At 40.0% G+C, this 15,031-nt stretch overlaps 1 long non-coding RNA gene across 4 annotated transcripts in view; it reads left to right on the top strand.

Annotated features, from left to right (window-relative positions):
• LOC102451360 (uncharacterized) overlaps window positions 1–8,534 on the top strand; it is a 154,442-nt gene extending 145,908 nt beyond the window's left edge. For 2 of the 4 annotated variants that reach the window (XR_332318.5, XR_001368551.4), the window contains 2 exons: window positions 6,432–6,507; window positions 8,172–8,534. This is a non-coding gene — a long non-coding RNA (uncharacterized LOC102451360). The remainder of the gene's footprint in view (window positions 1–6,431; window positions 6,508–8,171) is intronic. The other 2 variants (XR_001368554.4, XR_001368555.4) reach the window with 1 other exon arrangement.
• Window positions 8,535–15,031: the final 6,497 nt, after the last annotated feature.

The raw sequence follows: 15,031 nt of genomic DNA, 5'->3' as shown, positions 1-15,031 counted from the left end.
GAGAGAAATGTGTTTTCTTATGCCTGTGCTTGTATCACATGCTTTCCACTGCCCACGTTAAGTTCCTGTTAACCACACATAGCCTGCCTGGCTGGTCTGTGTCTGATGGGTGGTGTTGGTGGCCTGAAATATCCATGAGGTCAGAATATATGATCTGATGACCTCTTTTGGCCTTTAACTGATGTCTCCCACACAGTAATTAGCATAGAGAGGACATAGAACTGTGTGATTTCGGATTTTAAGGGTGTATTCAGGCAGGGAAGGAAGGAAAAGGGATGGGCAATACATAGTGTCATGTCACTTGGTGTGAAATATCTGTCTTTACTATCATCTCTCTTTAAAAAGTGGGTTTTGCCCATGAAAGCTCATGATGCTATAGATATAGATATAGATAAAAAAGGTTTTCCTGCTGGGTGACAGAATAATGTCATCACGCTCGCTGGACACGAAAGTGGCCGGGGGGGGGGGGGGGGGGGGGGGGGGAATGAGCATAGGAAGCACGGGGCAGAGCCCGCTAGAGTGTGTGTGTGTGTGTGTGTGTGTGTGTGTGTGTGTGTGTATACACACACACACACGAACAGCCATACTGGGTCAGACCAACGGTCCATCCAGCCCAGTATTCTGTCTGCTGACAATACCAGATGTCCCAGAGGAAGGGGAACACAACAGGTAAGCCTCATATAATCCCTCCCCGTCACCTACCTCCACAGAAACATTCCTACCCACCCTGGCTAATAGCCATTGATCGATTTAACCTCCATTAGTCTATCTAGCTCTTTTTGAACCCTGTTTAAGTCCTAACCTTCACCACATCCTCTGGCAAGGAGTTCCAGAGACTGACTGTGTGCTGAGTGAAGAAAAATTCCTTTTGTTTTAAACCTGCTACCTATTAATTTTCATTTGTTAGTCTCTAAGGCTTTGTCTAGACTGCAGGCTTCTTTCAGAAGAAGATTTTCTAGAAGAGATCTTCCAGAAAAACTTCTTCCACAAAAGCGCATCAAAAAAGTGATATGCTTTTTTGAAAGATAGCGTCCACAGTGAATGGAAGCTATCTCGCATTTCAACTGTGATTACTATGGATGGAGTAGCTACCAGGGTACCTGTGCTTTTCCTTTCTCTTCCCCGTCCATACACACCTTTCTTTCCCCGTCGAAAGAACTCCCTCTTTTCCTGTCCATACACACCCTTTTCCAGAAGAGCTCATTTGGAAAAAGGCTTCTTTCTCATAGAATGAGGATTACCAGTGTCAGGAAAAAGCCTATGTTCTTTCAATTTTGTTTCAGAAGAATGCGATTGCAGTGTGGACATAATTGAAGTTTTTTCAGAAAAACAGCCATTTTTCAAAAAAAAACTCTGTAGTGTAGACATACCTTAAGGTGCTACAGGACTACTCATTGCTTTTAAAGTTACAGACCAATACAGCTACCCCTCTGAGATTTTTAAAATAAAAGTTATAATTCCCCAACAAAATATCACCCTAACAAAAAGACTAGAATCCTGTTTTCTAAAACACTAAGAAGCTGATTGGACACTGTGTCCCTGCTCAAAACAAAGCACAGAGGGTCAGATGTATAAAGGTTTTAACTGTTTAAAGATGCAAATAGGAGCCTAGTTGGATTTTAAAGAGTGCTAAAGTGCAAAACTTTGATTGAACTCAATCAAGTGGGAGTTAGGTGCCTGTGCATTTTTTAAATTCTCACTTGCCACCTATCTAATTCTTTAGGCCTATGTACCTTTAAATAGCTAGCCTTTAAGCATGTGCTTAAATCCTGAGCTTAAGCATTTTGCTGAATAGGGACAGACAGAAGCATGTGCGTAAGAACCTCACTCTATTGAGGCATTAATCAACTTTATAGCCTGCAAAATCATAGCACTAGAAGAAATATTTTCCCATTAGAATGAACTGGATTATTTCCTTCATTTGTGTGCAATAAGTAATATTTTCAAAAGTACATTCCCAATTGTATTTAATGTGTTACAATGTTTTCTGTGATATTAGACATCATTTTCCATAAGATTTCATATTGCTCAGGAGAGATATTTTGGAGATTTTTGAATAGATATGCTCTCTGGTTTTGGATTTATATTAATAATAAGTTGTAAGGAAAGATGTAATGGGCCAAAAACACACACATACACACACACATTTCATCAAAGCAGAGAATTTTGGCGAATGTGAATACTCAGTAATTCAGTCTTATGGGAATGATTTCTTTCCATATCTGATTTTAATATGTTTGCACAAACTGAATGTAGATCTCTATATACTGTAGCATTCTTCCTTATTTCTTCTACAATGTCTGTTTTTAAAACTTGTTATTACGGACAGAAACATTTGCATGACTCATTATGAAAATCCAGTTATTGCATTAAATAATAATGGTGATTTTCTTGTTGCTTCTGTTGACGATACTAACTAACTAACTAAACTACTTTTATGTGCAAGTGGCTCCATTGACTTCAGCCTAAGTTTCTACAGGATAAGTCTCTGGATCTATTTCAGCAGAGACATACATTTATTCCTAGGCAGATTCTCTTTAGAGGGAGGCCAGATCTACACTACAAACTTGTATCGGTAGAACCACTTTGATCAGGGGAGTGAAAAATCCACTCCCCTAAGTAATGTACTTATACCAACCTATACATTGGCTAGCCTGTGGGCTGCTTTTTACCTGCCCCTGACCTTGATTAAGCTGAGTCCACTTTGTAACCCATATGGAACTCAGTGTATCTAATGCGGGAGAATGAAGGCCTGAAGGAAGCCTGTCAGTATTCAAGCCTTGGTTCCAAGTAGCCCAGATATTTCAGCCAGCGTGCTTAGAAAGCTAAGCAATCCTCTCTGGAATTCAGCACATCTCATTTTGCAAAGACTGGGAGTGATGTTATCTTTAGGGGTCACATTTTTGGCTGTTTACTTACTTCATGCCACTTCATGCCCCCTTTTCCAATACTTGAAAGGGTGAATCACACAGAAAGGTAAGGTCCTGACACTTGTCTTTTCTTCGCTTCTGTAAACCAGTGTGGCTATACTGAAGTACCTGGAGTTTTGCCTATTTATACCAGGATGTGGCCTTTGAGTCCTGTCTCAGCAAATGGCTGATGTCTAGACTCAAGACACTTATTGTTGTTTATTTTTAGTATTACACCAGGGCCTAGAGGCTCAAACTAAGATAGAAACCTCATTGTGATTGGTACAGTACATAGACATAGAAAGATTCAGTAATTTCCCACACAGAGCTTACAATAGGAATAGACAAAACAAAGACTCGGAAAAAGGAAATGTTATCTGTATTCAACAAATGGTCAACTGAGGGACAGAGAGATTAAATAACTTGCCACAGTCCCAAATAACCAGGAATTAAATACTGGTCCCCTGAATCTCAATCTCATGTCCTAACTACAAAACCTCCTGTTTTCATTCTTACAGTGATCAACAACTCAAGAGACACTGTTGTATTTTCTCAAAAAAGGCCAGAAAAATGGATTTGCTAGTTTAATTTGTATAATCTTTTTACAGAAAAAATGGCTTTCAAACCAAGGCTGTGTTAATGTATGATTTATTAAAAAGTAGTATCCCCAGGTGTGCTATATTCATCACAGAAAGAAAACACACCAGAGTCAGACCCTCATTTCTTTGAAGCAGAAGCATGTTTTTTAATCTTGTTTTTCCTGGTCTACACATATTTTTCTAAACAGCAACAAGGGGAGATTTGGATTTTCAACAGAAAAAAACAACACAACATACATTCCACTGAATATGTGCATACAGTTTGATGTGTTTCATGTTAAAAAAGACTGAGAGAGAGACACTGATAGGTATTATCTTTGGTATGGGAATTTATGGCCATTTTCCTATCTATAGTGTATTTGCATTTTGAAAGTGTGTTGAGTATTTGTCACACTCATTTGTCGCATCTTGTCTTAAATTAGATCATAAACTCTTTAAGGCAGGACAGTATCTTCTTTTATATTACATGCTTGTTTAGAAGCTAGCACAATGAGTTTCAGATCCTAACTGGGAATAATAATATAATAATTAATAGTCTTCTGGATGGTTGCCATATCTACACCACCATCCGACACTGTGGTCAAGTGGGGAACAACAGCCTATGAGCCTCATAGGTGTAAGCACCACAGTATGTCCCACCCACAGAGGTCTGGACTGGCAGAGCCTACCATGTTACCTGATTGGTCTAGGCACACTATTTAAGGCATAGAGAAAATACCTGGAGGTTGTATGTCCAGCTAGGTGCATCCCCAAGTTGCTGCTGCTGAGAGGTTTTGTGGAACACTCCTGATACACTGCCCTTCTCCTGGTTTCTGAAGCCAGCCCAGCTCCTGATAACTTTTTCTGTTGGGTTTCCTGCTCCACTCCTGATTTCATTCTGTCTCTGCACTGCTTGCACCACTAGCCCTATTCTGGCTGACTCACTTGGTTCCAGCCCAGAGTGACCATTCAAACTTGATTCTGACCAGATCCTGTGGTGTTTTGCTAGAATGGACTGTTGCTTTTGGCTTTGACCTTGTAGACTGACTTCAGCCCCACCCAGGCATTGGCCTCCATCAGTGGCCCATAGCTGTGGTCCTGACAGTAACAACAAATCTAGGAAGCAAGTGTCTTTTTTGTGTTAATAGAATCTGCATCAAGATGGGGATTGTAGAAACAGTACTTACAAATCCTTTAACCCCCTTCCAGTTAAGAGAAAAAGGAGTGGTGAGGGATTCCTTTAATTCATGGCTATCTCTGGCAAAATTATTGGCACAATAAGACACTTTTCTTTTCCTTCTCTTGGCATTAATTGCTTCTCCCCCAAAATCCAGAGTATTCTCAGGAGTTGTATGTGCATCTAAAATAGTTAATAGATACCCATTATTGCCCTCTTCTAACATTCTTGCAAACAAACAAGGACACACAGCTTGTAAATGAGAGGAGTAAAAGCATATTAAAGGAATGAGGCAGACTTTGTCATCCCACACCTAGGCACAACGGGATGCATTACGGAAGCAGTTAGAGGCATTCCATCAAGCCAAGGTATCAGAGGACACATGGCCTATTTCATCAATAACTCAGTGAGTTTCTATACATTTCCAGTTTCACATTTCTTCTAGCTTTATGTTCAAGCATTCTTGATCTAATTTATTATTACAATTTTGCTAAGAAAACCCATATAAATTCATGTGCAATGCAATTCATTACAAAGGAAGGTTGAAATTATAACTTTGTTTTCTATCAAAAGTGACAGCCAAAGATTTCAGACAAAACAAAAATATTATTAAGCTCTTAAGGATTTTAAGTTTATGCCCAAATCACTAAAAAGATGTGTGTAAGAGAGTTTGCAAAAGGTTCTAGCCAAACAAGTATACCTTAGATGCAAGTGATGTCTGGAGAGGTTAGGGAGGCAAAAATGGCCACCCACGTGGGTGCAGTGTGGCAATAGGGCTTGATGTAAATATGTTTCTTGTGCTTTCATCCCTGCCTTTCTCACTATATGGACATACGAGAGACACACAAGTACAATGGAGGCATTTTTTCTTTGCTCAACAGGCTTCCCTACCATCGATTACAAGTAGTCCCATGGCACCTTAAAGACTAACAAAAATTATATATAATGTCATGAGCTTTCGTTTGTTAGTCTCTAAGGTGCCACAGGACTACACGTTATTTTTAATCTTCTGAGTATGTTTATCATAAAACACCAATTATGTCACTAGAATTTAATTTGAATTCTAGTGACATAGTTGGTCACTATGTCTATGTGGTTGACAGTGTGTCTATTCATATGGTTTTTCTCTGCACCCCAAACACCATTCATCCCACAAAATGTTCATTGCTGTAGATTATTTGTACCTGGAAAGTAAAGGACAAATTCTACTAGGAATAACAATATTCATTAAAGTAACAGTCTGGAGTTATAAAGTAAAATACATTTCTATTGATAAAATGAAAACCAAGACATTGCCCACAAAAGCTCATGATACTATATATATATTTGTTAGTCTCTGCTGTGCCACAGGACTACTTACTGTTTTTAAAGTTACAGACTAACAAGTCTGAGAGACTTTTCAGAAGATTAAATTATTGGAAAAAATCATCCACTCTGAGAGAGACCCATATTACTATTTAAGCAAAAATGGTCAATAATGACATCAGTATACATTTTAAATATAATTTTGTCTTTTCAACATCAGTTTTTACTCTAAAAATATCACCAAAAAGAAAGTGACCATATTTTCAAATACTTACTAACTTCCATAGTGTTTGAAGATGGCACAGATATTCTCAATTTTAAATTATCAGAATCTGAGCCTATGCACATTTTGTTGTGAATTTGAGACTAATTCAATTTTCACAAAAATATTTGCGCTAAGAAACAGGACCATTTGTGTGTAAACTTGTTTTAACCAGTGATTTCTCATCTTTTTTTTTCCAGTGAAAGAACTGGTTTTGGTGAAATTTCGGGAAAGCACACAATTTTATGGCCATAAAATTAGCTAAAAGGAAATTGTGTAAGTGCCACAAACTGTTTTGTAACATTTTTGTCCACAGTTTTGCTATGTTCAAATATTGTTTTAATGCCCACACAGAAATTACACAAGTTGAAGTCATAGTATTCAATCCAGTTCAAGTGACTTTTGATTTTCTAGCTTTTGTTAGAACTTATTTGTTTTACAGGTTATTTAAATTTGATTTTTAATTTAGATATTAGTCTCTTTCTTATGTTTTTCCTCTTGTGCTCTGGCTCATTAACCCGGCCAGTTGACCTGCATCATTCTAGTGTTGACAAAGATAGGCAGTATGAACCTTAAACTGTCATAAACACCTATAAAATGTGACCTTACTTGAATGCAGTGATGAGGGTTTGACAGCATTACACCAGTCATCTGATAAGCTCAGGTCAAAAGTCACTCAATTGCTTGCCTTTTGTTTGGGTGTCAAAGAGCCAAAAGCTTTTCATGATTTTAATAAGCAAATTAACCAAATACTTATACTATACTGCATGTATTAACTCCTTGGTAACTGGGGTTTTTATGAAGCCATCTTTCCAAAAGTCAGACAACAGATATTTCAGTTTGTGAGGAAAGTAAGACGTCAGTAATTTTTTCTGTGACATATTTAGGATTCCTTTTATTCTGTTTGCTTTACTTTCTAAAGGCATATTAATATCTGCCAAGTATGCCTGATGTAGCAAAAAGAATGCATTGGACACATGCATTGGACACACGCTCTAACATCTGATTGTCGAGGGTTGTGCATTAGGTTGGAATGTCAACAACAGGACTGTGGGATTAGAAAGACTATTTGAGTGTTACCCAAAGCAGAAGGAGCCCAGAAATTATCTCCGGAGTTTCACTGTTTTAGGCAATTTGCTTCATAAATGTAACCAATTTATTTGACAACATTTTAAAGATACTTATTATCACTTATGTGAAATAGTGTTGGTTGTACCTTCAAAGCATATTGTGAATATTAATCCATGAGGCTTCATATGCACATAACTACTGTGCAGTAGCTCAATATGTTCTATTTATTATTCCCATTTTACATAAGAAGTAGTAAAGGCAAAAAGACTATGCAGTGAGTCAGTGGTCAAACCATGATTAGAACACTGGAATCATGACTTCTAATTTCCTTGCTCCTCTGGATCATGCTTCTATTTCTTATATTACCTGTTGGAGACCAGATGCTCAGGAGGTATAAATTGGCATAGCTCCACTGTCAACAAACCTACAGCTATTTGCATCATCTGAGGATCTCCAGCCTACGTTGATTTACATTAGTTTAAGACTGTTCCCACTGTGCTGATCCAGTGCCTGGCTCTGCTCAGCAGGCTGGATAGGACGGCCATGACCTTCTGTCCTCTCTACTCCTCTTTGCTTTCCTTTTTGGCATTTCCTTCTCTGTGGAAGTGTGAGTGAGCAGATCCAGTGCTCCCCAGGAAGAGGAAGTGTGGGGATTCTTGTTGTAGGATATCCTTGTATTGCCATATAACTGGAGAGAAATCTTTAGCTCTCTCTGCACAACTAGCCAATTGGCTTCTGCAATTTTGTTCATTGTCGTAATTTAAACCATTATTTTGTGTTAGACATTATATACCACTTTTCATGCACAAATCTCAAAGTATCAAAGTTCTATACAAAAGTGACTAAGCATCATTATTCTCCTTTTACAGATGGAGAATATGAACAGAAGGAGAAGTTAAGGACCTAAACCAAAGCCTCCCACTGGGAGAGATATACCCACGGACTTCAGTGTAAAGGCTCTTGACGTCAATGGAAATGAGGCCTTGCCAAGAGTCAGAGGCAAGAAAGAGCACTCGTGTCTTCCATCTCTCAATCCAACTCACAACATTTCATATAGTTATTTCAGTAGAGTGGTCATAATTGTTATGCCTGCCAAACCAAGATATGTGCTTTAATCGGGACATATTTATCAGGAGATGGCTAGCTCCTTGTCATTTTCTATACTATTTTTAGTTGAATTTAGTTTTGTGTTAGATTTAATTTTTGTTTGTTGGTAAAATAACATTTAAATCCATTTTTCTGTTTCAAATCCAGACACATAAAAGTGCCTAATATAAAGGTAGCCCAAAATGCATTTCAGTCGAGCTGGTTGGGAAAGATGCCAGGCAGGGTTGTGTATTTCCGTGGGGAAAGGTTCAATGTTGTTGGAAATATATATCCAGAGCCACTTAAATGAATGCCCCTCCTAGCCCTACAGTAGGATGGAGAGTTATCATTCAGACAGAGCACAATACAGCTAAGAAGAATGTAAGGCCTGTGGAGCACGCGGGAAAACCCGTCCTGTCACATAAATTATAAACCCTCGGCATTTCTTAGTAATTTACGTAATCCTCACTTTATAGAGGATTCTTCTGCTGGGATTCATTGCTGGCTTTCCAACCAGTAACCACAAACAGTCCCTCTTCTCGACTTAAAGTAACAGTCACCCACAGCCATAAACATACAACCGCAGTCACCCTACAAACTCAAACAGACAGCCATAAAAACCTCACATACTTCTAAATCTTTGCCTAAAGTAATCTCTTCCTACATCATGTCATAAAATACCGTCTCTAGTCTTTAAGTTCTCTGGGACAGGGATCCTTGGCAGGATTTTCAAATGTATTGACTGCCCCTGAAAATCAGGCTTCACGTCCTTATCTATATATTTTAGAAATGTGCATCTGTCTGTGGCTGTGTGTCTTTTGTACACGATCTCCAAAACAGTAAGAGCTAGGACCACCAAAAGTGGTATGCGGCTTCCTCTTAGCCTTATTTAAAGCCCAGTCAGGGTTTGGTTGTGCCAAGAAAATGGGAAGTGCTGGGAATGGGACTATTTTCTGTAACATGGAAAGGCAGGAGCACCGAGAGGAGGAATGTGATACTGACAGTGGCTATTGGGGGCAGGGACCCCAAAGGGGAGGGCTATACTGCAGAGCGAACACTGGGGGAAGCTGCACCACCAAGAGAGTGGTCAGCAAGGTTGGGGCTCCACCATCTTTCCTGCCACCAGACCACATAAGTAGCCTCTCTGCCCCAAATGCTTCTTCTCAGCCCTTGCCTTCAGAGAGTGGGGGGAAAGAGAAAATGCCTCTAATGGCTGGAGGGGCTGGCAGCTGGCCCCTTGCAGCTGAGGGTAGTGAGCTGAGGGGGAGAAAAGGCCTCAGGTGGTTATGGTAGGGGAGAAAAATGCCTTGCTGGATGGAATGCCTCGCCCTGAGCCCCTCTTCATCCCCCCAACACTTGTTATCACCCCTCCCCCATGCACCCAGCCTCCTGCCCCTCACATTCTCAAAACCCTGTGCTGACTCTTGCACCCCCCCCCACACCACCAACTCCTTGCCCTGAAGGACCCAGGCAATGCCAGGTAAGTCTTCTAGTTCTTTATATAAGGTTTCATTGGCTATCTATGGTACCATGTACAGTTATTACATAATCCTTCTAGTAAACAGAGATGTAGATACGATCAAAGATGCAACAAATACATTCCTGAAGAGGCTCCCCCAACATCATTTGGATTCCTTTTCATTTTAAAATGAAATCTAAAAAAACCCAAAACAAAATCAGAGAAAACTGCTTTATTAACAAAAGCTATTAAAGTAATCTAAACAACACATTAAGCTTTGCTGGCACAGCACTAAACACAAGAAGGAACATGCACTAGTCAATTAGGTTCAAGACAATTTACTGTATTTTAAGGTCTTATGGCATCCCCCTTCTCCTCTCTGTTCCCGGAGCTGCCGTTCTTTTTTCAGTTTTGGTGGCTGAAAAACAAATCATCATTTTAGCAGCTAAGGGATTGCTATGAACAATTGGTCAGATAAACACACCAACAGATACACACTCATCCACCTGGTTTGGAAGCAGACTAAGGGCTTTGATTGTACATTGCCATAACAGTTATTGTAGGGCACATCCAGAGATGATTCCTGCCAGGTGGCATATACCCCTAACTCAGAAAGTAACTGGAATGTCCTGTGCTTCCTGCTTGGGGAAGAAGCAGTACCAGCTGCCTAGAGCAGGGGGGAGGTAGCTGTCCCTGTATCCCCTCCCAGTAATAAAATACAAGCTCTGTTTATTGAGCTCATGCTAGCGGCCATCTACCTTCACTTCACTTCGCCTCTTAATGATACTCCACCAATAAAGAGACCATGAGGTCATGCAACATGATGCTAAGTCCCTGCTGTTTATTGCTTAATTTTAGTGAAAGGGCATGTGGCGGCTGGCTTTATCCATTTCTATTCTAGATGTGGTGTAGACTTGAGCTACTGAGAGGAAAGGCAGAGTTGAGGGTCCTATGAGATTAAGACATCTGGGCTTTTTACTCATCCTATTTCTCCTGGCTATGTTTATGATTTGCCATAATGTCATGTAGCATGAGTTGATAACTGCATGATCAGAACAGGTTAAACAAAGATCACTGTGAACCTACATCTAGGGAGAAAGGAGAATGAAGTGGAAGAATGCCCCCAGAATATCTTTCTTTAGAGGAAAAAACATAATGGAAATCCTAGTATATGTGAATTTACCCTCATCCTTTTGCCAGGTCATATAAAAAGAACATCCAACACAAAGTATCTTGGGCATTCCTGATATTAATCATGCCCAGCAAAATGTCTCTTAAAGGCCCCTACAAGGTTATGCATGTTTGATGTCAAGAAAAGCAGTTTCTGTAACCTGGCCAAGCAAACGACATCGAGACATTCTTAAGTCAGATTTAGAATGGAGCTATCAGTGTTCACTAGATTCATAAATTAGTTCTCCCTGTTTGTTTATTTTGGTCAGTTTAACAGAAAAACTCCTTGATTACATGTATGTGACTTTGTATGTGTTAAGTGCTGTGAATTTATAGTATATGATGGTCTAGTATGCATTCACACATGCATGTGCAGATGTGATCACAGGAATATTTGTTTTATGTGGGGTGCCTCTAATTGTTAAAATGAAAACATCCAAGAATCTTAAAAAAAACATTTCTTTAAGTGGAACAAAGGAAAATACGAATTAATGTCTGACCTCACCTGACACAAATACAGCTATTAAAAAGGGACTAACAACCTGCACATGCAACAAAGGTTATATCCAGTCATTAAGAGAATATACCTTACTATACAATTAGGACACATTACAAGTCAGCCTGCAGTTATGCCAGAGTGAGAGTGGTAAAGGGTAAAAGAATAACTTACACATCTACATGGAGAAACCCTGACAACTTCTGAAGAAGAATATGAGGCTGTGACTTAAAACTTCCTGGAAAGTGCTAGAGTCCATGGATGCCAAGAGATGGAAACTACAAGCAAGCCATAAAGTGAAACAACACATAAGAATTCCAAATACATACGATCCATTTGTTCCATGAGAAACAGCAGACTCACTTACAAGACAGTTCTTAATGATATTTTCATTGTGCTCTGTTAATGTCAATGATCCTGCTTTTTTATATGGATGTGTAGCTCTTCAAAAATAAATCTACCAGAGGGTTTGTTTAGTTTGCAAAATAACAGATGAAATGAAAGTAAAAAGATATACCAATGACAACTTGAAACTGGATGAGTGTTTCTTTCTCCCCTTTCTGACCTGTAACAAGTAATAAGTTGTAATAACTTTTTCATACCACGTGTGTTACATATCTGTCCACATGGGCTCTTTTCCATCCAATAAGGTTGCTAGATGGCTGACCATTGTTATACATTAATACAAAGGAGACAATTAACTGGGGCTATATCTATGCTACAGGGATCGATCAGAAAAAGATACACAAATTGAGCTCCGCAGTTTGAGTACCTTTTTCCAATAGTTTTTTCAGAAGAGGCTTTTCTGAAATTTGGCCCGTCTACACTAGGCCAAATTTTGGAAAAGCCTCCTCTTTTGAAAGAGCCCTTCTTCCTTTTGGGTATGTCTACACTACCCTCCTAATTCGAATTAGGAGGGTAATGTAGGCATACCGCACTTGCAAATGAAGCTCGGGATTTGAATTTCCCGGGCTTCATTTGCATGAAGCCGGCCGGCGCCATTTTTAAATGCCGGCAGTTTGAACCTCGTGCCGCGCGACTACACGCGGCACGGAGTAGCTAGTTCGGATTAGGCTTCCGTGGAATGAGGAGTACAGCTAGTTCGGATTAGGAAGCCTAATCTGAACTAGCTACTCCGTGCCGTGTGTAGCCGCGCAGCACGGGGTTCGAACTGCTGGCATTTAAAAACGGTGCCGGCTGGCTTCATGCAAATGAAGCCCGGGAAATTCAAATCCCGGGCTTCATTTGCAAGTGCGGTATGCCTACATTACCCTCCTAGTTCGAATTAGGAGGGTAGTGTAGACATACCCTCTGGGAGGAGGAAGACAGAGCTTCCAAAAGAGCGTGTCTGCTCTTCCACAAAAAAAAGTGAAAGAGCAGATGCGTTCCCTGGGCGCGGCAGAGTTTTTCTGGGATACTATCCCGGAAAACCCCTGTAGTGTAGACATAGCCTGATTTTTGACTTTGCTGAAGTTCTGCTTCCAGTTTGAAAAATGAAGAAAGTGTTTACAGAACTGTTTTTGTTTTGTTTTTATGGGAAACACCTGCTTTCTGTTTGCATGAAGCAGTTGGATATCTCAATAAGTAAAACAGCTAACCAGGATGCATTTCTCAGCTAATAGCACAATGAGCAGCTGTCATTCTTTTGCACCACAAGCTGACAGGCAAAATTATTGTCTATTCCAATCATTTTGTGCAATAGAAATAAAGTTATTGTAATATTATGTGTTAATTCTCTCCTCACCCAGATTTAGATGCAAGACACTGTATTAAATTTTTAAAGAAAAGCAAATTGTTTAGTTTGTAACATGCTAGATTTTTTATTGGTTAATTAATAATCACTTTAAATGTGAAAAATGACTTTTTAACTGTTTTTACCTCTGCTACTTTGTTTCCTTGTGAGTTTGATAATTAGCTACAATGATTTCCACTAGAGCTGTCAGCAAGAAACTAGTAATACTTTGCATGTCTTCAGTGTCTTCCTCGTTATCTATTGATCTCTCTAGTTACTTATATAGATCTCATCACTGAAGCATCCGTTACCTCAAAACATCTTTGTGAACATAATTAAAGAAGTCTTACAACATCTTTGATAGGTAGGAGTCAAGCCTGTTCCCCACCCTAGCACATCAAGTGTAGAAAGAGGGGGTCTGCAAGAGACTTTATAATACCTTGCCACTACAGGCTTGTGTTAAAAATTCCCCAAGGTTGTAGATTCCCTGGCCTTGGGTTGGTATTGTTGCTACCACCCAAATGCAAAAAACCCTTCCAAAACTCAGGAAGGCGCACTTGTGAATTACTTCCTGTGAGCTACCATCAAGCGCATTAACCCTTCCTCTGAAAAGAGCATGAAAACTTTATTTTCCCTTGATAGTTTGGCTTTGCAGTTTTAGAAATGTGCAGAACCTCCCACTTTCTAGGACATGGGAATCAGATCATGATCTTCAAAGTTTTTTTTTTTTTTAATGATCATCAACAATAACACAGTTGGTGAAACATTACTTGGTTGCTAGATGTTACAGAGCAAATAAAACAAACAAACAAAAAAGGATTAAAACCAACGCTTCCTTGGGATTCAGTTTGGAGAGTAACAGTATAAGGAAGTAGTTTCATGGCCAGGGCCAGTCCACAACATTTTGGTACCTGAAGCAGGGAGCTCAAATGATGCCCCCATACCCCTTTGCTTGGGCCAAAACTTTGAAAGGTCTCAATTCTGCCTTCTTCCTGTTCTACTCTCTCATGGCACTCCATCATCTATGTGCATCTAGAGCAGAGAGAATACATATGCAGCAGCAGCAGCAGACACAATTTTCTACACTCCAGCGGCCACCTCAGTTTGCTTCATGGCAAGACCAGCCCTGTGCATGGCTCAGCACCAAACTCAGAAATGAAAAAAAAAACCTGATTGTGTGACTAAACATTCCCTGTTCTACTCAAATATCTGTAGTTTCAAGATTTAGTCCTTCCCTAGTCATGGATGTCACTGGATTCTCCATATATATGGCTCCCTGGCTTATTTCATGTCCTCCCAGGCTGTGCTCTGGCAACACATCAGGAACAGGAAGGCCACTGCTTCCAATACAAAAGCTCACGTGCTGTTTCCTTTGGCTTGCCTGGCCTCCTGCCAACTCACTGCCTGCTTTCCTAGCATTCCTGGGGACTCTCTAGGACCCACTGTCTATGGTTTTAATCATCACAAGCATGACAATTAGGTTTGGTCTCCTGTGTTATCTGATGTGGATTCATGGGGCTTAGGTTCTGGGGCAATACAATTGCAGTGTAGATGTTGAGACTTGGGCTGGAATACAGGCTCTGGGGCTGGCTTGTATCAGCTGACTTGTGGTTATGGGGCTCAGACTGATGAGCTATAAAATTTAGTGTAGAGCCCTAATGTCTACACTGAAGTTTTATAGCCCAGCAAACTGAGCCCCGTGGGCCTGAGTCAGCCAGCTCTGGCCAGCCACGGGTGTTTTATGGCAGTGCAGACCTACCCTCACACAAGTTTACAGACTTGGCTA

Source organism: Pelodiscus sinensis, chromosome 14 (assembly GCF_052426305.1).
Source record: "Pelodiscus sinensis isolate ZL-2025 chromosome 14, ASM5242630v1, whole genome shotgun sequence".
Taxonomy (NCBI): Eukaryota; Metazoa; Chordata; order Testudines; family Trionychidae; genus Pelodiscus; species Pelodiscus sinensis.
Note: the sequence above shows the minus strand (reverse complement) of the source record. Positions and strands in the feature narration are given on the sequence as shown.